At 43.1% G+C, this 23,294-nt stretch overlaps 1 protein-coding gene across 3 annotated transcripts in view; it reads left to right on the top strand.

Annotated features, from left to right (window-relative positions):
- Positions 1–10,632: 10,632 nt before the first annotated feature.
- LOC108501759 (fatty acyl-CoA reductase 1-like) overlaps positions 10,633–23,294 on the top strand; it is a 136,841-nt gene continuing 124,179 nt past the window's right edge. Inside the window, exon 1 of one of the 3 annotated variants that reach the window (XM_017823972.1) lies at positions 10,633–10,722. The gene's annotated coding sequence lies outside the window, so the exon portion shown is untranslated. Of the gene's footprint in view, positions 10,723–11,246; positions 11,317–23,294 lie in introns of those variants that run through there. The other 2 variants (XM_017823970.1, XM_017823971.1) reach the window with 2 other exon arrangements.

Below are 23,294 nucleotides of genomic sequence, written 5' to 3'. Positions count from 1 at the left end.
AGGTTCTTCTGTGCTCAGGAATGATCAAAGCTTTGGCTAATGGTCAGACAAGGTATATTAGGAACAATTCACTATGTGAACACACCAACCCCAAGGGCTTATTTTCATCACAGCACAAAGACAGGGTCACTTTGCAGCCCCAAACACTGACAGCACATCACCTGAGAAAGAAATGCTCTATCACCTGTGAGAAATGCACCTTTGGAACCAGCAGAAAGCTTGAGAAGTACATCTCCCCCAGTGAACTCACATAAACAGAGCTAATGCTGCATCATGTGGTTACCTGATGTATAATTCCAAACCCCTCTTATGTATATGGATTTTTGCTTTCCTGTAGTATGATGAATAATGCCGGTTTATATGCAAAAGGTTTTAGATTTCTTTTTCATATGTCTTGGAACTTTGTAGTGATGAATAGAGACAGCATATATTTTCACTGTAGTTTGAAGTCATGGCAGGACTGCTTTTTTTTCTTCCTTCAGCAGTCCCAGGAGCATTATGTTAGTTTTTCCTTCCTTTCCTCCTTGGACTGCACCATTCCACATGTGTTCTCTGAACTCTCACATTTTAACTGAAGCAATGGTAATGATAACTGTTTAGCAGTGGGATCAATTCTTGCATGTGAATTCGATCTTGAAAGTAGTACGAATGAAGAAAGGCAAATTTCATTTTAGGAATTTAAACAAGCTTTCTTTTAGTTACTCACATTTCTTACGTGGTCAACATGATACTAATTGTCTGCTCTTCCATATGAATATTTCAAGTGTAAGATGCTAGCATAAAATTTTAGTAAAGTAGAAGACAATAGAAATTTTTATATAAAATCTGGAGTTATTTTTATTGATTGATTTTTGCTTGTTGCTTTATTCCTTTCTGTTTTCCTCAGAAGCTCAATTTGTGGTTTTTTTCCCAGTTCCCTTTAAGAAAATCTTATTAACATTCATAAAAGAAACAATAACAAAATGCCACAGAAGCCGTATGAATTTCTGCTGAAGAAAATGTCATGCTAGGAATACAGTGAATAATGATGGCTTGATGTTTCAAAGCCAGATGACTGGTATGGATGAGGATTGTGAGGAGTCCAGGAAAAGAGAGGCTGCCGTTGCCAAGTAAAGCTCTCCCTCAGAGAGGAAAGCTGTCGTCCTGCCTCCGTCAGACTTCCCTTCCTCATCCCTAATGATGATGAGCATTCAAACAATGCTTTTGTGATACTTTGAAGGTCCAACAAATGTAGGACATTTGCATATGTCCTGAAGACTCATAACTCCCTGCTCTTCACCCCACTGTTACAAGAGAGATTTAAATGATTCCTTGTCATCAGCGTGTGAGGCCTCTCAGTTCCACGTTTTCCTTTTTCTCGTGACTTCGGTGTCAGTGCCTTCAGATCCAAACCACTCTCAGCAACTAAACAGGAAAGCCAAGTCATGCAATGCATCTTCCATCTGAAGGGTAGGCAATTGTTTTCTCAAACGTCTTTCAAAGCTGGATGATGAATAACTCTCTTTTTTGCATCAGAGCTCACACCTTCAGGAAGGAGAGTGCTTGGCCTTCCGCACTGCAGATTTCCACGGGGGTGATTCCTAAGCCATATATCGCACAGCTCGACCTAGCTGTCGTCTGAACAAGAAGGATTGGATAGAGATGGAACGCTCTGCTGATATCAGATAACCCAGAAGTCCACCAACCATCCCTGCTGGGGTCTAACAGCTTCTATGTCTCTTCAGCCTCTCTCTTCACCCAAACTGAATCTGTACTGGTATCTGGGATAGGACAAGAGGGAACAGATTCAAACTGAAAGAGAGTAGGTTTAGATCGGATATTAGGAAGAAATTTTTACTGCAAGGGTGGTGAGGTGCTTCCTTCCCCTTAAGGGTGGGACATCACACACAGGTTGCCCAGAGAAGTTGTGGATGCCCCATCCCTGGAAGTGTTCAAAGCCAGGTTGGATGGGACTCTGAGCAGCCTGGTCTAGTGGAAGGTGTCCCTGGCCACGGCAGGTGGGTTGGAACTGGATAATCTTTAAGGTCCTTTACAACCCAAACAATTCTATGATATCATTCTATATGATAAAATGGTCCAGCATCACAGCACAGTGAACCTGTCCTTGCATGAGGCAGGGGTGTTTAGCCTGCAAAGCCTTCTCTTCTCCAGGATGAACAAACCCAATTCAGCCTTTCTTCAAAGGGGAGGTGCTCCATTCCTCTAATCACCTCGGTGGCCTCTTTGGGCTTGCTCCAGCAGGTCAACGTTTTTCTTGTAAGGACCCTGCAGCTGGCTGCAGCACTGCAGGTGGGGTTTACTTCTGTTTTCAAAACAGCCAAAAGGGAGAGGCTTTTCCTCAGTCAGACTTCTTCTGTAGAAAGGGCTTTCCCACAAAAGAGGGTAAGCTTGTCTCCCCTTTCTCAATAGCAGCAAAGCAGGGCTGTCCAACAGGATCTGGATGTTTAGGCATGGGGAGATGTACACAAGCACCCAGCTTGGGTCTAAAACACTGCAGAGACCTGTGTGTCTGACATGGTTTCATATGGGGGAGCACTGTGAAGAGTAGCTTTTCTAGAAGAGATCCCAAAGAGATGTACCCTTATCCAGGTGGGAAAGGTCAGTGTGGAGCACAGACCATGCTCTCACCTAGAGCAAAGAGTGGATGGAGATGGAAATCAAGTTGATGGAAGAGAAAATTAAACTCTTACTACCATCCCCACTGGAGGACAGGCAGTTTCCCTGGTAAAGAGGAAGGATACCCCATCCCCCCATTCCCTGGGGAAGAGCAAGGTCTGAGCTCAAAGTGAGGGTAGGTAGATGACAGCAGAAGAGAGACCTAAGCATAGCTGTGATGAAGAATCCTTCATGCTGTGTCCATCTACAGCCACAGTCCATTGGAGCCACCTGGGAGCCCCTGGTCTCTTCTCACAGAGGCCACCCCTGCAGCACCCCCACAACCACACCTTGCCACCTACACCCAAAAAGATGCCATAGAGCTTTAATGATATAAACTCTGTGCGTTCATAACGTTAAACTCCAGGTTTGCAATCCACTGCAGCATTTTACCATTGCAGAGAGTCTGGTTTTCCAGTGGACTGTGAGCTTGGTGGGGCAAAGACTCTTCTCTTGCTTTGTCCAGTTCTTCACCCAGTAAAACCTTGACCCATCACTGAGGTCTCTGGCTGTTACTGCAGCAAAAATCAGTAATACAATTGTTTTACCAAAGTATATCAGTACACCTTAAACCATTGCCTTTCCTACTTTACACACAAACAGCATTTCCTGTGGGTTTTGGTGATTTTTTTTTTTATCCAAGCATCCTCTTGGACATGATGGAATAATTCAGCTCAAGTACTGTCTCTCCTCCCCAAATTAGTATATACATTCCTCTTTGCTATGAAATCTGATCTTTTTCCCAGACAATTCAGAAGTAGGAAAAGTAATCCTTCAAAAAGTCTGGATTGCTGAAATTACCAGAACACATTATGTAAGGACTTCCAAATTAAAAAGAGCTGCAAACAACAACAAATCTTCTTAAAGCTTTATTTCAAATATATTTTTTCCTTGTATTTTTTTATAACCACATGAATAGTGAAATCAGTACAAGCTTATGGCTTTGTTGGCTTCATCGCTTTCTCTTCTTAATATTTTTAATTTCTGAAAGTTAATTTCCCCTCTCTGTCTTTCTGTATGATAGGCAAGCCAATTTACCATCCTCTCAAGCTCTTTTTAACAGGTACAAATAACTTTTTATGTGAGAAAGATGAGGTGGGCATTCTCAGTAACTGACTGTGAAACCACATATGCAATTTGGAGTTGTTTTCTGTCTTATTTTGCTTTGAATTTTTACATTTCTAAGTTCTAAAACGCAATCCAGACTTACATGCTCAGAAAGTCCACACACTCATGACTTTCTGAGATATTTTGAGCTCAGTGCTGTTACTTCATGTGGTAGCCTGAGATAGTAAAATCACCTCATGCTTCAACAAATAGTTATTCTTTATTCCTAATGGAGCATTGACTACCCCAGGTATTTTCATGCAGTAGTAACTAAATACAGCAGTATAGAAGAAAATGAAGTAGCTGGTTTGGAATGGAGCTGTCACTGTATGCTGTCAATGAGGTTTTCTAAAGTCAAAATAACAATTTGTTGATATGGTACACAACATGAATACCAGACCAAAAAAAAAAAAAAATAGATCCTGGGTCACACATGAGAAATAAATATTGATAACTGTAGCTATTAGCCCATTGTACCCAGAAGGTTGTGTCTGTGTTTAAGTGTTTTTACTTATATATTCTTTTTCTCATGGTGTTGCTGTTATGTGGTAGTTAAAAGGCCAAAACAAAACCACCCAGTCTCTTTAACCATCTTAGTCCAAGTGGCCACATTACCACAGGTACTTGAGCTTTCTGACCTTTGTCTCGGTTGCACTGTTGATTGTATATGGTGTCCTCCTCTTATTCTAGTCCTCGTTTTTTTTTTTTTGACAGCTCACAAACAGAGCTCTTTGAAAGAGAATAGCTAAAATAGCTAGAGGCCTATTGAATTCTGAAAAATTGAAAACTGAAAAACCTTTGATCTCAAATTTTTTCTGACAATTCTTTTTTGGTGTCCTGCATAATTAGTGATTTAAGGTTCATTTTTGTTAAACTGTGGCTATCTTAGTTCAGCTGTGTTTACTGTGGTCTGCATAAGGACTGCATATATTACTGCAGTGAAAACAATGCATGAAGGAAGCTCTTCAGGGCAATTTAAGCTGCTTGAAAATTTGATTCTTTAGGCTGAATCATTTGCTATTAAAGGGTTGTATTTTGTCAAATTCTTCAGGCAGCCCAAGGATTTGGCTGTTGGGAAGTGAAGCTTCCATAAAATACACACACCTTTTCACTCATTTAGATCACACTTTTTTTGTCAATAACAATAGGATGGTGATTTGCTCAAACATGTTCCTGTCTCTATTTCTTCTTACTGAAGAATTACACTGGGCAAATGCTAGCAATATACATCTCCAGGGGCAAAGGAATCCTATAAATCTTTTTGAGAAGGCTACCCCAAAAGTCCTGCCTTTCCTAAAATGCTACCACTCCCATGCAGGCAGTTCTTGAGCCTGCTGGCTGAGCAGCCGACAATCCAATGGGAAACTGTTGGCCTGTGCTATAACAGTACCATCCTTATTCTTGCTCAGTTGACTTCTGACTCTATAGTATTTTATCCTGGGGTTATTTTCCATGTTGTTATTTTGGCTCTTGAGTCATTGTCACGGTCTCAGTTTCACTTCAGTCTTTTCTTACCTTGCATGGGATGCAACAAAATCTCAACAAAAAATTCTTTTCTAAAAGCTTGCCAAGATCATGGAGCCTGTGCTTCTTCAGGGGGGCCAATGGTCAGGATAGGTGAGCCCATGTGGTGTAGACCATTCAACAGTTATTTGTTCTGGAACTTTACAGGTGTTTTGAGCCCAGTAATTAATAATATTTACTGGCTATTTAACCTTGCTTCCCAGGGTTTACTAAGAGTGTGACACGCTGCCAGTCTCCTGCTGAAATGCTGAAACTCCTTACTCATGCAAAGACAGTTTATAGCAAGGATTGTATCAGGAAGAAACACAGGTAAGAAAGAGAAAATATTTTAAAGAAGAGCCTGTGATATCAAACGGCACAAAGACAAAACATCTGCATCGTAAGAAATTAATGCTAACAAATGAGACCTAGCAATGAGAACCAGAATATTGTATCTGGTATTATAATGATACAATATTCTGTAGTAACTTTATTAATAAACTGGGTTTGTGCTTTCTGTAGAGTAGTTGCCAAGGTATCTGCACTTTCTCTAGTATTCTAAAGGCATATGTAGAATATCATAACCTAGACATCAGTAGGGAATAACGGATAGCATGGTCTCAGAAAGAATTGAGTGCCTTCAGAAACTATAACGTACATTTCTGACTTTCTGCAATACACCACTAGGTGTTCTCTCACAGTAACTTTATTCCTGTAATATGTATCTAATTATATTCAGGGATGGGAAAATCCAATAAAATTAAAAAGCCTTGTAAATGCATACCCCAGAACTGGGGTTTGGCCTGACTTCTTTAAGGTTTTGGAAGCTCAGTTCATCTTGGAAACACAGGAAATAATGGGATGTTGTCAGCTCACATTTCTGTACAATATCAACCTGATTTCCAGATCATAATGTTTTGGATACAGATCAAAACAATTTGGGGAAATAATAAAAAATATGTCTTCGCAGAAAACTGCTCACATATGTCTGTCATCTGTAGATTTACAGGTTCAGAGATCAGCCAATCAGGAAATAACAAAATTCCATCTTTGACTTCATATTAAAAAGTTGAAAGACTACAGCTTAAACATTGTAAGGTCTATGGTTAAAAAAGCAGGATTAAGGCTCATGTGACAAGGAGCCTATTTCTGTCTGGCATCAATCACTTAATTCAAAGTGGCTTGGCATTTTGAGATGTGAGGCACTTCAGACATGCAAAGAGCATTATTTTTTTTGGCCTAATTTGACCTGAAAACATGAGGTATTTAATTCATTATTTGCAGCACTGTGACAATTCACTGCTGGTTTTTCAGTATTCAGTGCTCACACCCAATTGGCACAAAAGCAGCAGCTGATTTCAAATCACAGAATTATGGAATCATTTTCGTTGGAAAGGACCTTTAAGATCATCAAGTCCAACCCTTAACCCAGCACTGCCAAGTCCACCACTAAACCACATCTCCAAGTACCACAACTACATGTTTTTTACCACTTCCAGGGATGGTGACTCCACCACCTCCTTGGGCAGCCCCCTCCAATGCCTGACCACCCTTTCAGTGAAGAAATTCCTCCTGATGTCCAACCTGAACCTCCCCTGGCACAGCTTGAGGCCATTTCTTCTTGTCCTGAGAGCAGAGCCCGACCCCCACCTGGCTACAACCTCTTTCCAGATAGTTGTAGAGAGCAAGAAGGTCCCCCCTGAGCCTCCTTTTCTCCAGGCTAAACATCCCCAGCTCCCTCAGCTGCTCCTCACAGGACTTGTGTTCCAGACCCCTCCCCAGCTCTTTTGCCCTTCCCTGGACACGCTCCAGCCCCTCAATGTTTTTTTGGTAGTGAGGGGCCCAAAACTGGACACAGGCTTACTTTTAATTTTCTTCTCAGAGTCCCTAATTTTCACCAGTACCTTGGCTGAAGGCTAAAAAATTATTGGAAAAAAGTGGAACTGCAAAATGTGGGTTCCTTGTATTATGAAAATAAATGCAACAATACTTAATTAGTTCCCTCCTTCTCATAAGGCAAAAAAAAAAGACAGATAAATATCAGTAGCAAAATTATTTTTTTAAATATGACTGCAATATCTGACAATTAATATTGTTTGGAGTTTGACTGCTTTATGATTTTCAAATGTCTGTTACTCCATTAACCAGAATTTTAGTCTGACCTAATAAAATGGTATTAACAGCACTCTAAGAACTGATGGGATGTGCACGCTGGCCATGTATTAATTGTGGGGCTCATAAAAATTGCAGAAGACAAACCTTTTCCAAATCCAGAGTAACAACCATATTGGTGAAAAGGTTGGAGGACAAGCTGACTTGCTAAATCAAATATATAAGAAATGTGTACTGGGAGTCATAGAGATAACAGGTGTTCATTTAAGATTTTGTTGCCAAATAAGCCTTAATTAAAAGAAATTTCGACTCAATCCCTCAGATCATTGAAGCTGGGCAGCCATAAGTAGGAATGAGTGGCTGGTAAAAAATATTTTAAAAGAGACATGACTTTCTGGCATCATCACACGGGGCTTAGAATAAATTTAATAGTTATTGCATTTGATTTTTATTATTTTTTCTTTATTCCCATAGGACTCTACCCAGAGTTAGGTTGTTCATGACAGCTAGAATATCTCTGTGCTGCTCTGCACTCTGCTTTATAGCAGGGGATCCTGCTACCTGTGGTTCAGAACCTTAATCTGAACAAGCAGTATATTATCAAAACACAAGTGAAAGGTAAGTGTAGGATTTTATATTACCTAAAATCAGCTCCTCTCACAAGTTTCCTTTCTGTATTGCAGCAGTAACAGAGCAACATCAGCCCCGAAGCAACACAAATATCATAGGTCAAGCTGCTACTTTTTAAAGCTATAGGTAGAAATTTCTGGGGGAAACCCCAAGGTTAATTACTTTTGCATGCCTTCTGTTATATTTTGTTTCTCCTCTGGATGCTTAATGGAAAAATGATTGCTTTGCTCGGGTACCTCACAAATATTGAATCGCTCACATTGGCAAGAATTCAGAGGAACACTGACATCTGGATAGGAGCCAAAGAAAGCTTATCTTTTAATTAAATGAAATAAAAACAACAACAAAAAAAGATGCTCAAGAGTGAGTTTTGAGAACCTATAGCATGTTTCTCAGTGTATAATAGTACTTGCAGTCCTCTTCAGAGGAAACTGCAGGTTTTGACTCTGTACTCTTTTCATGCAGTTCATCCTTGTCCATCTTACCCCCAAAAAAGCATGTAACACTTGTTTCCTATACGCTCCCACAAGACTTTGGATAGATTATCGTTGCTTCTCGAGCTGAAGCCTCTAGGTTTGCCCCATCCCTTGACACATGTGAGAACTGCACTGCTACCATCACCTCCTGGGTTCAAAGGGCACCCTTCTCAGATTGGCACTGTTATAATGATTACTTCTTATTTCTTCATCTCCTTAATCAAATTATCACCTCAACATTTTTTTCTAGAGACTTCTGGGAAGCTGTCATAAACTGTCTCTGACATGCTACTAGTGTCCTAATTGATTCTTAGTTGGGAACTGTTCTTCAAGCCTGTCTGCTTTTTTGAGACTTCACAATGGAATTCCTATAAATTTGCAGATTCGAATATATTTTGTCTCCCATACAATGTCATGAAAGAGTTTCTGCAAGAACTCATGCTTATCAAGCTCTCTATTCAGTGTCCTGAAAGATAATGCTAGCAATAGTTCTCTCTCATTCTGTGCTTCCCAAAAACTTTCCCTCAGGTTGTTTCTCAACCTGCAAGATCATGGTCTTTGAACAAAGTGACCCCTCACTGACTATTCTATTAATTCACTTCTTTGTCTACTTGTTTCTCATTTTGGTGTCAAGCATTCAGCTGGCATTTCAGGTATGACTTTTTAGCTTAGACAGAGGCCTGGCCAGTCAAGACCTGGCCAGTCGAGGCCTTATATTAAAGAATATGCCTGAGAAAAAGGCAACCAAAATGCTGTTTGCTCTGAATTACCCCCGCAAGTGTCAGTCACTCTCTGCAAACAACTGGGACCTCCTTGCACAGAACCACTTCCTGTGATTTCTTTCCCTGCAAATGAATCCAAAACTCTTTCGCTAAAATCATAGAATCATTTAGGTTGGAAAGGACCTTAAGTTCATCAAGTCCAACCACAAAACAAGTTTTAGGTTGTTTTTCCTCGTAAAATCACAAATGAAATTGAAACCAGAGCTTCCACTCTCCTGTTGAGGGCTCCAATCCATTGCAACAGCACCTGGTTATTTGAGAAGGCAGCAGCTTTTCTTCCATCTATACAAATTATGACATCGAGGTGCTACATCCCACCCCTTCATCCCACCCAGGGATGAATTCCCTGAACACCTCTGCACAACCCTCCTCCAACTACGTAGGTGTAACGTGGTGAGTGGTCAATATAAATCTTGTGTCCTGGGCAATTTGGACTCTTATGGTCCACCTTGGTCTTAGAGCCCTATGCCCTGTGTCACATCAAGGGTAATGGCACATGTACTGAAAGGACACCAGGCAGAATGAGGTCAAAATGGGAAGGCTTTAGAGACTGTCTAGACTTAACCTTTAACTGCTCGTGCCCAGGTGTGCAAACAGGGGCAGGGAGGTCTTGTGTGGGAATGGCAGGCACATGTAGCCTATAAGAAAGGAGCTAGAGGTGGGAGAACTGCAGTTGTGGGTGTAGTACCTAATCCCTTGGTGTGGGGTGTTCTGCTGGCAGCTACGATACCGATTCAGTCATCAGTGGGCATCTTACCCAACCTCTCTGGGGCTGGCTTTTTTCCAGCATTAATAAACTGAAGACAATAATGCAGTAACGAAATAAACACAACCTTGTAAAATTAATTAATGCCTGTACATACAGTACATACTGTACATACTGTAATAAGGGGATATAAAAGGGTCACATCTTGCTGATTTTCCGGTTGAAAAGATCTTACTAAAGGGCCTATCTTCTATCGCTGGAGTGGGAAAATTATTATTTTTGGAAAAGGTAGGTATGCTGCATATCTCGGGTTGTTCCTAATGCTCCTAAGACAAATTGCGTAATTAACTTAATATGCCGATCCTGTAACTCCGTTTCTGGGTACAGCATTCTCCCTGAACATTTTAATCACAGCGGTAAATTCTGCTTTAAGCTGAGGAGACCAGGAGGTGCAACAACCTAGGAGGACACCCGAGGGACCACTCGCCCTGCCCCTCAGTCATGGATTTGGGAGCTTTCGGTCCCCCCCTCCCACGCCTCCCCTGGCCTTCTCCTGGGCGCGTGCGGGGGCTCCAGCCCAGCCCGGCCGCGCTTCCCGCATTCCCGGCCGGCGGCTCACGCCGGCGCAGGCGGAGCGGGGGCGGGCGAGGGCAGGGAAGGGGCTCGGGGAGGCGCTGAGGAACCGCCGCCGCTCGCTCCGGCCCCAGCGCCCCGGGCAGCCCGGAGACGGCACAGGAGCCCCAGCAGCCCGGTAAGGAGCGGAGTCACTCCGGGAGGGAGGAAGGGGAAAAGGGAGAGAGAGGGAGCCTCCTCTCTCCTGCTGGCTCCTGCGGGGGCTGCCGCGGCGCGCCCGCACACCCTGCGGCACCGCTACCGCGGGGAGCGGCCGGGGCGGCCGAGCGGCGCTGCGCCCGCGGCTGACGGGCGGTACCGGCGGGGGCCGGGGAGGAAGGGGCGACCTGAGGCGGGGGAGAGGGGACGGAGACACACGGGACCGAATCCTGCCGGGGATGGCCCCCCTCCCTCGCCCCGGGGGTGCTCGTTGTGCCCGGCGGCTGCCGCCGCAGAGCCCGCGGTGCTGAGCCGGCCAGACCCGGTCCGCACCGCCGGGCGGGCGGGAGCGCATCCTCCCCCGGCTCCGAGATCATCCTCCCCCGGCTCCGAGCTCATCCTCCCCCGGCTCCGAGCTCATCCTCCCCCGGCTCCGAGCTCATCCTCCCCTGGCTGCGGGCTCACCCTCCCCCGGGTGCGGGCTCGGAGCAGCGGGGCAGGCGCTGCGGCTCCCCGCCTCCCTCCCCCGGCCGGATACACAGTGTCAGACCCGGAGAACGAGGAGAGAGGTTTGGTAATTATTTTATTTTTTTTCTTTCGTTCGTTCTCTTTCTCTTTTCCTCCTCCTCCTCTTCTTTGCCAGGAGTTGCTTGCGTGCTGGGGCTGGGGGGGTGGGGGGACGAGGCGAGGGGCAGTGGTTTGGAAACGGGAATTGATTCGGAAAAGCGGTCACTGAAGGTAACAGCCACCCGCTGGGGCACACTGGAGGGAAGCGAAAATAAAATAAAATAAAAACCACCATCCAAAAAGCACCTAAAAAGGTGGTGTTGGGGAGAGGAAGAGGCGACGGCGTAGAGGGAGGATGGCCGGGCTGGGCTGGGCTTTGCTGGGCTAGGCTTGGCTGGGCTGGGCAGGTACCGCGGCCCGGGGCGCCGGGAAGGACCAGGGCAGGCTCTGGGCGGTGCCCCCGGGGACAGCTTCAGTTTTCATTCGGGAGGGTTGGAGTCGGGGCGCGACCGTGTGAGTGAGGGCAGGATGTGGTGAGCGGCTCCCGCCCTGCCCGCAGCAGGGTTTGCTCCGGGGAGGGGGTAAATCTTCAGTGCTGTGCTATTTAAAAAAAAATAAATCAAAGGAAGATGTAACTTTAGGGGAGGCTTGCCTTTTTGTTTTCCTGCTATTAGGCCCATACGTATTTTCTTTTTTTGTTGTTTTTTTTTTTTTTTTTTTTTTTAAGAAAGTGTAGTATCAGACAGCAATAGTTTTAATGGTATGAAGAGGGCTCCCTGCTCTGAGCCTTGGTGCTGTTTTATGTCTCTTGGTTGGGAAATGACTGGATGGCCCCTGCTGTCCATCACTGAGATCTATCCCGAATTTTGTTACAGGATCCTTTGAGGATATCCTGGGTTCTCTGGAAACTAGAGGCACGTGACCTTGTCTTGTCTTATACAGCCCTTTGCAGTAATGTTGTTATTCGGAACAATTCGCTTTTAGGTGTTTGCCTCAGAGCCTTTTAAGGGCATAACTAAGTAGAGAAATAAGTAGTGACAGGCCATTATCTTGCAGCGGGAAGCACTAAAACTAAATGGGAGTTGATTCACCCAGAAGTACACAGTTTGCACTGTAAATTCAGTGAAAGGGCTAGTTTTGCATCTTTATTTAGACTGAGATTCTGGTATCTCTGAAGGTCATTATTAGCCTAGAAAAATGTGTTCTAAAATCCATATCAGCCCTAATCCTGTTTCTCTTGAGTTTGTATTAGAATAAGTGTGAAGTTGAAATATTAGATGATCCCAAGAATGTAACAAAATGGATGGCCTTTCAGAAGCTTTCAATACCAAAGCTGACATTGCTTTGGCAGTTAGTTTAGAGTGTAACTTTCTACATGTGCTTGTGTTCTGGGAACCTTCCTCTCCACTTGATAAGAAGCTGGTGGCAGTTCAGAGATCTGCTACTGGAGTTTGTATTGATTTGCACTGCTGTATCAAAAGCATCATTTCCTGCTTACCTGTAATGTTCTTGACTAGAAAAGTGGAAGTTCTGTTCATTACTGATGTACTCATCTTCTTTTTAAAGAAACTACATAGTTTAAATATTGCACTGATAGTTGCCTTAGTGAAGTTGTAAAATCCCTGTTGCAATGTAGTGCTTTAATCTATTGTGTTCTCCTGATAACTTGTTTTTACGTAAGTGTAGTGTTTTAAAACATTTTCTCCATGCTTTGGGGTGTTTGTCTAAGTTAAACTAACGGTAAATTTCAATACATAGGTGATGAGAATAAAAGTTGTAGGGGGTAGAGATACATTCACTCAAAGGTGTCTGAATTAAACATGAAGCAATAGCAGATTTAGGCCAGCCTTATACTATATTTAGAGGATGTTCGAGGATGCATCTGAGACTGTCACAAAGCTGCAAATTCCTCAGTTCTGCCAATTCAGGTTTCAAGTCTAATCCCTATTAAAGCTTGTTTAAATTAGTGGTGGTGGGGAAGTACAGTTTTAAAATACCTTGAAGACCATGTATGAAAAGCCTGAGTAAATAAAGCTCCTAGCGTGTCAGCTGGGGGAAAAAAAAAGAATCTAGAGATCAAATGCTGGAAAAGTAATAGAAAGTGGCCTGTTAGCAGAGGCACGAAGTTTGTGGCTCTGTTATGGGAGGCAGATTTGACTGATAATTTTCCTGTGCCTTCCCCAAAATCAGTTCAGATTTGACAGACCTGGATTTTGGGAGGGGGTGGATGGGTGGGTGGGGGAGGTTGGGAAGGTGTGGGGGTACTGGCAGGGAGAACGTGGATACTGACAGGGCAGAAGGACTGTGACAGGGACTATTGGTAATATGTCCAAGGGCACAGAAGCTGTCGTATGGTCTGCATGGTACAGTAGAGGAACACAAATCAGAAATCATTGGATACTGATGATTTCAAATCCCATGGCAGAGTGTAGATCCTTGCTCCAAAGGAGCAAACTGCATTGTTAGTGTCATTTAAATAAAAAATATTTTTTTTTCTACACATTTCACATAGGAAGCTCCTAATTCTAATCAGTTTGCAATTTTTTTTTTCCCAATAGAAAATAATTTTGACCTATACAAGGGACAGATCATGTGAACAAGGGCATAGGGAAGGAGAAAAAAAATAAATGTTTTGAAATTGACAAGGGAGGAAAGGTCCTCTTTTTTTAATTATTTGTGTGTGTGTATGATACCACAATCTGAGTAGTTGTTAGAAGACAAAGGGCAGTGAAGAGTAACTCAGGGGAGTTGAGGACACTCTGCTGACAAGTGCTTGACTCATCTGGATGCTATTTCTTATCTTATTATGTTGCTTTGTTTTTCTGTGTTTGTAGGAAAGTTTTGGGAACAATAGCTGCAGGGGGTAAGTTAGCATTGTCCTATTGTTGCATTACTACCCTGTTGCTACTGTGAAAAGTTATAGCATTCTTAGTCTCTAACGGTCCTTGGTCCACAAAGGACACTTAAGAAATGAAAGTTTCAATATTGCAATGCTGTCCTATGAGATTATCTAAACTATCGGCTGTAGGTCATAGAAAGAGTTAGGCATCACCAGATGTACCTAGAAATAAGGATAATCTGAAGGATGTTCACTTCCCTGGCTCAAGCAGCTATTACACGAAAGTATTCCCTGTTGGTGAGCTCTTCACCTGCGTCCACGTGAAGCTGGGCTGGAGACAGCCAGATCTTGCCTGTCTGCAGGGCAAGGGGTGAGGCCCGGCGGTGGTTTTAATTTGCCACAAACGTGGGCTCCTGCCAAAGGGTCATCCTGCCTTCCTGCCTCACCTCTGGCTACGCATTCCCGATCTCCCGCTTGTGCTGGTACTGTCACTCCTGGCCAAATGCAAATCTGCTGTTGTTGTTGCTGTTGGCCTGGTTTTCAGTTGGATGAGTTCCTGGGTCTGACTCAACGCATGACTAAAACGCGCCGAGGAGTCAGCGGAGACCTGTGCTGGGGGAAGAGCGGGGGGATCCTCCTTGCGCTCGGTGGGAGCCCTGCTGGGACCAGATTAAACCAGCGACGGACCTGCAGCCTAAGGAGCTCGCTTGGTGCTGTGCTAACACTTCTGCACAGCTCCCAGATTTAGTTTGGCTTCTGTCTGGGCAGTTTGGAGGGTGAGGAGCGGTGCCTGCCTGTGTCCAGTCACCCGTGCAGACATACCCTCAAGGGTCTGGTGGAATGAGCCAGAGAGGAAACTTGAAGGACATAAAGAGTATGCTGCAGAGGATGTTTTGTCTTTTATTGCATTTTTTTTTCTATTTGATTTTTTGAATGGTAAGCCTGTAATTCCCATTTTTTTTTAACACCATCTGAAGTAGATATTTTGTCTGTGGTGTTTTTTGTAGTTTTGTTTGTTTGTTTGTTTTTGGGGTTTTTTTAGTTCTTTTTTTTCACAGCACTTTCAGGCTTACTTTAGAAAATGGAGTTGTCTTTGGGTGATATACAGTGTTAAAATTACAGCTAACTAGGTCTTTACACAGTGAAACAGTCACTAGTAGGATCTTATGTGTAGGCATGTAATTAATGTTCCATTGGTAATTATTGAAAATTGGAAAGCCTTTCTCCCTCAAATCTCTGGCTACACTAATTTTTGTTCAAGCATAAGGCATATTGAAGGTTTGGAAAATATACCTGTAATTCACTGTAATTGTGTTCACTTCTAAGCTTATATTAGCTGTGTATTGTAAGAGTTGCTTGTCTGTGTGTTTCTCTTTGTACCTGGGCTTGGGCAGTTTCAAGTGACAGGAAATTACAAGGGGCTCAGTTCTTCCACCCATGCTCTCAGAAAAAGATACCTCGTTCCCCAAAAATATACTGTTGTGTTTGATCTCAAAGTTTTCTCCTTCCTGAATGTAATTGTGGAGCAGCTGTGCCCATAAGAGATTCATATAATAGGTTTTCCTCATACTTTATTTAACTTTTAACCCCTTATACCAGTATCCATTATCCATATCTGCTCTGAAAAGCAGGAGATTGTCCCGTGGGAACGACACCAGTATAAAATTTAATTACTGGTTAATGAATTCGAGAATGGGAGAACTGGTCACAAACATGTATGCTAACAATTTAATTGTTAGCTGTCTTTTACCCTGGCGTTATCCAAGCCCAGATCCATGTTTTATTGTGTCCAAAGGTGAAAAGCAATTTTACCAACAGGTGTTCTCTGGAAATAACTGTAAGTTTTTTATTCTAGGTTTTAATGGCTGTATTTATCTTTGCAGCAGACTCGTTTTTTACTGATGTTTCTGCAATGCTGTATAAAATTGGAGCCAGCTGGACTGACAGTGCCTTTTTGGTTGGTTGGTTGGTTTTGTTTTTCCTTTTCTGAGAGCAACCCTAAACCTCATTGTTTAAAGGAAAGGAAGGTTCACTGATTTCATGTAAAGAATGGCAATTTATTTTGTTGTAGATGGTTCAGGAGGGCCTTTTCTTGTTCAGGGAATGCTGAATATAATTACACTGTAGTGTCACAACGCTCTCTAGAATATTTTTTCAGAAACTGCTTTAATGCTGTGAGGGGAATGATGAAAATCTAAATTGACTTCAATTTTGTCAACAAGGCTATAGATGAACAATAAGGAAAAGGTTCTTACAAAGCTATGCAGTTTAAAGAAATGGAAAACAAGAATAAGTGTTATGTTGACACTGAGTCAACCACACCTGTTTTAGAGGGAAATCTGGAAAGCAGAGATGCTATATGAAAAAAGTACCAGCCCCTTTCAGGAGTTTAATTCCTACACTACCCCCTAGTAAATCCTAAAAGAGAGTCTTAATTTATGCACAAAATGTGTGGGTATTAACAGAGCACGGCAGGGTTCCAAAAGGTTCTTTGAAATGGGTGTACTGTGGAGTTAACAATGGTTAAGGTGTTACAGGTGATTTCGGTAGCAGCCAGAGGTGGCACCAGGTAATGCTTCATTGGTGGTAAGTGAAAGGGCCTGAGTCATCTTTATAGGTGCGCTGTGATAGCTCAGAGAAGAGTTACAGCTGACTGGAGCTAATGCTGTTTTCTCATTAGTAGGGGGTCCTTGCTCCGTAAGCACAAGTAGCAATAACTTGGAGGAGTTGTAGCTGTAGCAATCAGCACTGCTTTGGCCAAACACACAACACTCATTTGGAAATATATTTTTCTGTGGCTGCTCTTGCTGACATATGAATTATTTTTTTTTTGCCTGCTTTCTGTGTTTTGAGATGTAATGTGAATAATTGTGTTTCTCTGAGCTTTGCTCCCCAGTGCGGTATGAGTAATGATATGTAAGGTTATTCACCATTTGTCAAAGTTTGGCTATGCAGGGTTGGAGCATCTGAGATGCCTCCTTCATCACCAAGGCCTTCAGAAACCTGAGCTGGTGCTTTCAGTGAGGTCTGTGCTGGAGGGCAGGTGTTTGTGCTGTGGTTCAACACCGGAGTGCTCACTTAGGTCCTGTCCTTTGGCATGGTCAGAAGCAACTCCCAGAAGCAAAGGAGTTGTGATCTGTGGTGAATGACTGCCAAAACCAGGAGCTCTGCCCACTGTGGTCCTGGCTGGGACCAGCAAACACAGAGGTGGGTTTGTGGCTCTACCTGGCTGGTTATCCTGGATTAATGGGTTACCTTCAGCTGGGCTTCTGCAGAGAGGCAAAAGCAGTTTGGACGTGGGATGGAGAACATGAGCAAGTGAGCTTTGCCCATCTTTTCCTGCCTTTGTGGCAACCAGCAAGATAGACTGCTGATTTTCTGGAGTGAGGCAAGGAAGGAAGAGGAAGGGAACCACTCCTTCTGCCAGTATCCTGCAGAGCTGGCAGGATGGTGGAAAGAGGGACTGCCACAAATCTTTTTAAAACCATCTGCTTTTACCACCTGTCATTGCTTATTCACAAACACACGGTCTTATTGGGCATTAGTATTAAAAATCTTGCTCTGTAAGCATAAAAATGAATAGGTCCCTACTTGAGTTAGGGGCATATAATGGGGGAATTTCAGAAGTGCTCTGTTGTGAGGGAGAGGTGAGGAGAGAGAAATAAAAGGACTTGGCTGCCCAACACTTTCTGATGTAGTCCCTGCTCACAGTGTTCTCTTATTTTTGTTATCAGCTGGATGGCATGATTCTGTTTAAACCTAATTTTAAGGATGATTTTGAGGGTGACATTTTGTTACAGAATGAACCCTTAGCAAAACTACTGCATACACTGACATCAGTTTATTCATTGCTTCTAGCTTTAACTCAAGGGGAATGTCACAGTCCAGGACTACTTCTAGATTTCCTTTGGCTATTGAATTAAATGTCATGGCTGTAAAGGACCCAACTCCTTTGTTGGGCAAAAAAATTTTTGAAGAGACTGAGAGTGTTGGTCCTCAGACCATTAATGAGACACCCAAACTCTCATGTATACATATTTCTAAATTGAACATGACAGACAGAATTATACCCTTAGTTAACCCTCGATCCAACCTCCCTGCTTTACTTCTGATCCTGCAGACTGCAAAGAAACAATCTGCTTGCTTTTCTGACAGACGATCTGTTTATGCAAACTCAGAGCTCTGATAGCTGTGTAGTCCAACACTGCGTGCAGTAGATTCCACTTTATTCCTGTGGCTGCAGCTGGAACTTCTCAGCCTAGCTCTTTACGTGCCCTGTGATCCTTTCTCCAGTAATGTACATTATTGCTTTGATGTGGTTCTGCTTGTACTTCCCCATGGAGCCCTTCTGCAGGAAGAAATGAAATCCCAGGTCAAGATGTTACAGACATTGAATGACACTGTCTTCTACCAGTGACCTCCTTCAAGCCCTCATTGCTGCTCTCTTCACTACATACTCCAAAGCAAACTAAGCTAATACACTCTTAGTATGGAACAGACTGTCGGTGATCTCTCTGCACTTCTTTGTGTCTTTCTTCGAATCTGAAATAAAATCGATGACACTTGCAGAGAAGAGAGGGCAGGGAGCCCAGCAGTACCAGAGTGTTTATGCCATGCTTTGTTGCATAGAGCAAAACAACCATCAAATCTTGCGCCTAGATACAGTAGTCAAACCTGCCAACTCAGTGGAAAACCTTGGCAGTTCTGCAAATAACCAGTAACTTTTGTCATAGTAGTTTTAATTTTTCTTCATTCTTGGATTTATGTTCCATGACTGCTACTTTGCCCTGTGCGTCCTCAAAGCAGCCGCTGGTTTTCTGCTATACTTGAATTCAAGGTTTCAGGACATCCTAAACAATATATTGATTTGATGGGAAGTGCTGGGTCTTGATGCGTTTCTCAGTTAATTTTTTCATTTCCCCTATTTACTAATCTCTGTGTCCTCTCTCAGGCATTTTGTGTTGTTCTTTTGCCTAGTTCTGCTGTTGCTAAGCTGAGAGAGCTCAGGCTGTGTCCACAGAGACTCATTTTGTGCCTGATATGTATCACCTTCGATTTGGCCTATCCCTGACCCTTCATTGCCTGTGTAGCATCAGGTAAACTGCTGGCTGTGTATTAATCCCTGTGGCTCAGAAAAGAATTCAGCCCATCTCCACCATGTTCTAAAGCTGTCTGTATTTACGCTAAAATGAGAGTTTTACAGGCACCTGTCTTACATCCTGCACACTGCTTTTCGCTACAGGGTCCAGCTCGGATGATTTGTGGAGAGGCAATGTTCGGTCCCTGGTACTGGAATGCTCCATGCGTGGGGCATCAAGTGGTGTGGTCCAGCTTTTTTTTTTTTCTGCTGGATGTTGTATTGGACCATCCACAGTTGAGATGCTGGCGGTTTTTTTTCTGAGTTTTCCACCCTTGGAAAGCCTGTTTATTGCTTTGACTAACTAAGGGTTTTCCAAAGATTGACTAGGTGTTGCTCACCACTGACAAACTTGCCCACAAAGAATTTCCAGCAAGCGTATCAGGGAGGAGGTGGAGCTGTGTGCTTCCAAAATGGTGTGATGAAAACTCGTATTTAAAGATGAGGTCTCTGGACTGTGCCAGCAGAGTGGTACTGTTGAACCAACCACATAAACAAAACTAAACTGTGGTCTGACAGCGGGTCAATCACAGCATACAAGTGCATTAGCTGTTCACACTACACCACTGGGGGGTGTGTGTGTGTCTTAATTTTCAGGTTCCTCCTGGAAACATTTGCCTGTTAATGCTGCATTTACTGCAGCGTTGATTTTCAAGTCATAAGTGGTTGAGTTTCAACAGCCACCTTTCTACTGGTGAATCATCAACAGGCTGAAGTTGCATTAATAGTGAACATATTTTTGTCATTTTTTTCTGGAAGGCCAGATTGCCCCCACACCAGGATGGTGATATACATAGGAAGACAGGTTGGTTACTTTGTGATTGCCTCTGCATTGTTCTTGAAGTTAAATATGATTTTCAACTTCCAGTCTTAAAGGTTATGGGCTGACACGTCTAGCTATTGGTATTTCACCTTAAAAGTTGGATAGTCATGTTGAAAAATGAAAAAATAGTATGCAATGCCAGAGTTTCCTTTGCTCACCAAAGATTGTGTCCTTGAAGATGAGGAAGTTCTTGTCTTCTGAAGTGACATAATCTGCATTTGTCAAAAACCAAGTCCTCTGCTTGTCACTAACATTTAATTTCCATGGCAGCCTAGGTAATTCTTGTTCTGGGAGATGAAGTAAGGTGATCTGGAGCCCTTCCTGAGAACTCATCTCTGCTCTGAGGTCCACGTGTTCGAAGTGGTAAAACAGTCACAATACTGTAAAAGTAAATCTTTCATTAAATGATAGGGCTCCTTCAAAGAGAGTAATTCTCTTATTTTCCTCATACACCTACACCGAGTGTGACTAATGTCATTGTGACTGTGAGCCCTTAAATAAGAAGTGGAATTATAGAAGTAGGTCTCATGGCACTCCTAGATACATAGCAGGAAACTTGTACCTTGTCCCGTGGGTGAGAATAGTACGCTAAATTTATTACATCCGGTAGTTGGAAGTAATCAAGACAGTAGGATTCTCTTTCATGTGATGCATGCAAGTCCTTATGTGGATTTTTACTTTAAACACATGCCATTTTCAGTGTGTTGTCTGTATTTTCACTTTGGAGTAGCATTGGCAGCATTTGATGCTTTGCTCCATGTAGCTTTGTAAAAATATCACCCAGTATTGCTAACTCATTTATAAAATAAAATGGGGACCTCCTTGCACTTATTTTTTCTCTTTTGGTCTGTCTTTCTGACTTTGAAATTCTTATCTGCTATGTGCGACCTTGTGTCCTTTCCATGCAAAATACAGTGCCCAAAATATCCTGTGTTGGCATACTTTTAATCTAAAGTGCTCATAATTGCCAGCAGTAGCTTCCTTTAAATTATTTACAGGCTTTTCACTCGAGTGTCCCATAGGTGATTGGGTTTTTATCCTGTGCAGTGCTGTGCAAAAATCTTAGCAAACAAAAAATTTCCACTTGCACTAATAGAGGTATTGCATCTATTTGACGCTCGTTTTGAAGATTCAGGAAGATTAAGGGCAGGGAAATACATTAAGGATAACTAATTCTGTGATGAAAAGGTCATACTTCATTGCCTTAGCTTTTTTAAATGCTGCATTTCCCATGCTTTATGGAAGTTGACCTTCTTTCCTTTAAAAAGCAAATTCTGAAGGAATCTGACTGCAAGATTAAAATGTCAGCTTTCTGTTTTCATTGTCCTCCTATTCATAAGTTGTAAACATACAACTGTAGAACTCATGTTTTTGTGTTGAGCATTTCTTCATTGATTAAGTAATTTCTTTATGACATTGCAAATAAATATAATTTATAGTGTTCTCAAGGGAACATATGTTCTGATATCTCAGGATAAACATGAGAATTATAATACTATTTCTGCACCAGAACTGCATGATACAAAACCAAGATATTCTGGGCCACAGGTTAAGTGGTCTCTATCCTCTTGAGAATGTTTTCTGTCAGAGCAGGCTGATTTTAGTGGTATAGAAAGTCTCTTGTATCTGTACTTTGTGTTTACTCATATGCTTATTGGAGATGTGCATTTTCCTTGTAAGAGTGTGGCATTAGTACCTGAAAGCAAAGGGAGCAAAGCAAAGCATGTGAGTGATAATCCCAGGTACAAAGTATGTGGAAATTAGGTAAATGTGGTAGATTTCAAATCAGATATGGACGTCTGCCAGTGTGCCAAACGCTGAATGAAGAGGAGCAGGATAGTGTTTTGCACTTGTGTTCCCCACTTCACTGTTAACGAAGAACATGAAATTAACTCTCCTCAGCCCTAGTGAGGCACATCTGGAGTGCTGTGTCCAGTCCTGGGCTCCTCAGGACAGGAGGGACATGGAGCTCCTGGAGCGGGTCCAGCAGAGGCTGCAGAGATGATTCAGGGACTGGAGCATCTGCCTGAGGAGGAAAGGCTGAGGGAGCTGGGGCTGTTCAGCCTCCAGAGGAGACACTGAGAGGGGACCTCATCCATGTGTGTCAGTGTGTGCAGGGAGGGGGCAGAGGATGGACCAGGCTCTGCTCGGGGGTGCCCAACAGTGGGACAAGAGGCCTCGGGCAGGAACTGATGCCCAGGAAGTTCCATCTGGACATGAGGAAGAACTTCTTTGCTATGAACCAAGCACTGGAACAGATTGCCCAGAGAGGGTGTAGAGCCTCCCTGACTGGAGATATTCCAGAACCATCTGGACATAATCCTGTGCCATGTGCTCTGGGATGACCCTGCTTGAGCAGAGAGATGGGACCAGATGATCCACTGTTGTCCCTTCCAGCCTGATCCATCCTGTGATTCTGTAACAGAGTGTATGTGTTGAATTAACACATACAGTAGTGACTGGTGTTTAAAAACTGCATATGGAGAAGATGGCTTCCCTTCTTTTGTTCTGATTGAACACTGAAAGTTGGCAACAGCACGGTGGGGTTTGTCTGAAGACCTCTGGAAGCACTGCCATAAGACAGCATTTGGGTCTTCTTGTTTTCTCAACTCAGAAGCAAGTAGTGACAAGTCTGCAGTAGATGGTAGGTCCCTGGTGAAGTCAGAAGAATGGGGTGACAGTCTTGCACTGAGCATTCTGGAAGGTAACCTGGCAGGTTTGTCAAGACAGCAATGAGATCTCTAATGTCAGTGAAGGGGACTCTTTCTGGGTCTCCCTCCTTCCCCTGGAGGAACCACATTCTAGCAGAATCCACACGGAACTTAGTCATTTTAAATAAGTATAAGGTCATGTGTCAGAAAGGTAAGTTATTCTTCATTCCTTCAGGTACTTTGGAGATACTGTTAAAGGTAGGGTCTTTGTGCTGTGGGGATTTCTCAGCTCTCTGTTCTCCCTTAATCAGTATTTAGAGGCCTAGTGCTCTGAATATTTGGGATCTCTGCTTTCCAATATCACTGGTTACTTGAGGCAAGTACTTTGTGTTAGATGGCTACTCATTAGGATGGGGAGTAGAGCCCTTTCCTATTTTATAAGGGTGAGGTGAGGATAAATACTGTGTTTTCAGAGCTGAAACAGTGTGGAATTGAGTCTTGCAATGTGGCCCACTGAGCAAGGGGCATGGTACGTTCCTGTTCCAAATATGGCTTTGTACAAAAGCAAAGGTTGCCAAGGAGAGCATAATTAAAC

The sequence above is a fragment of the Lepidothrix coronata genome, unplaced genomic scaffold (assembly GCF_001604755.1).
Source record: "Lepidothrix coronata isolate B3197 unplaced genomic scaffold, Lepidothrix_coronata-1.0 Scaffold107, whole genome shotgun sequence".
In the NCBI taxonomy this organism is placed as follows: Eukaryota; Metazoa; Chordata; class Aves; order Passeriformes; family Pipridae; genus Lepidothrix; species Lepidothrix coronata.
This window is presented reverse-complemented; position numbering and strand designations above follow the sequence as displayed.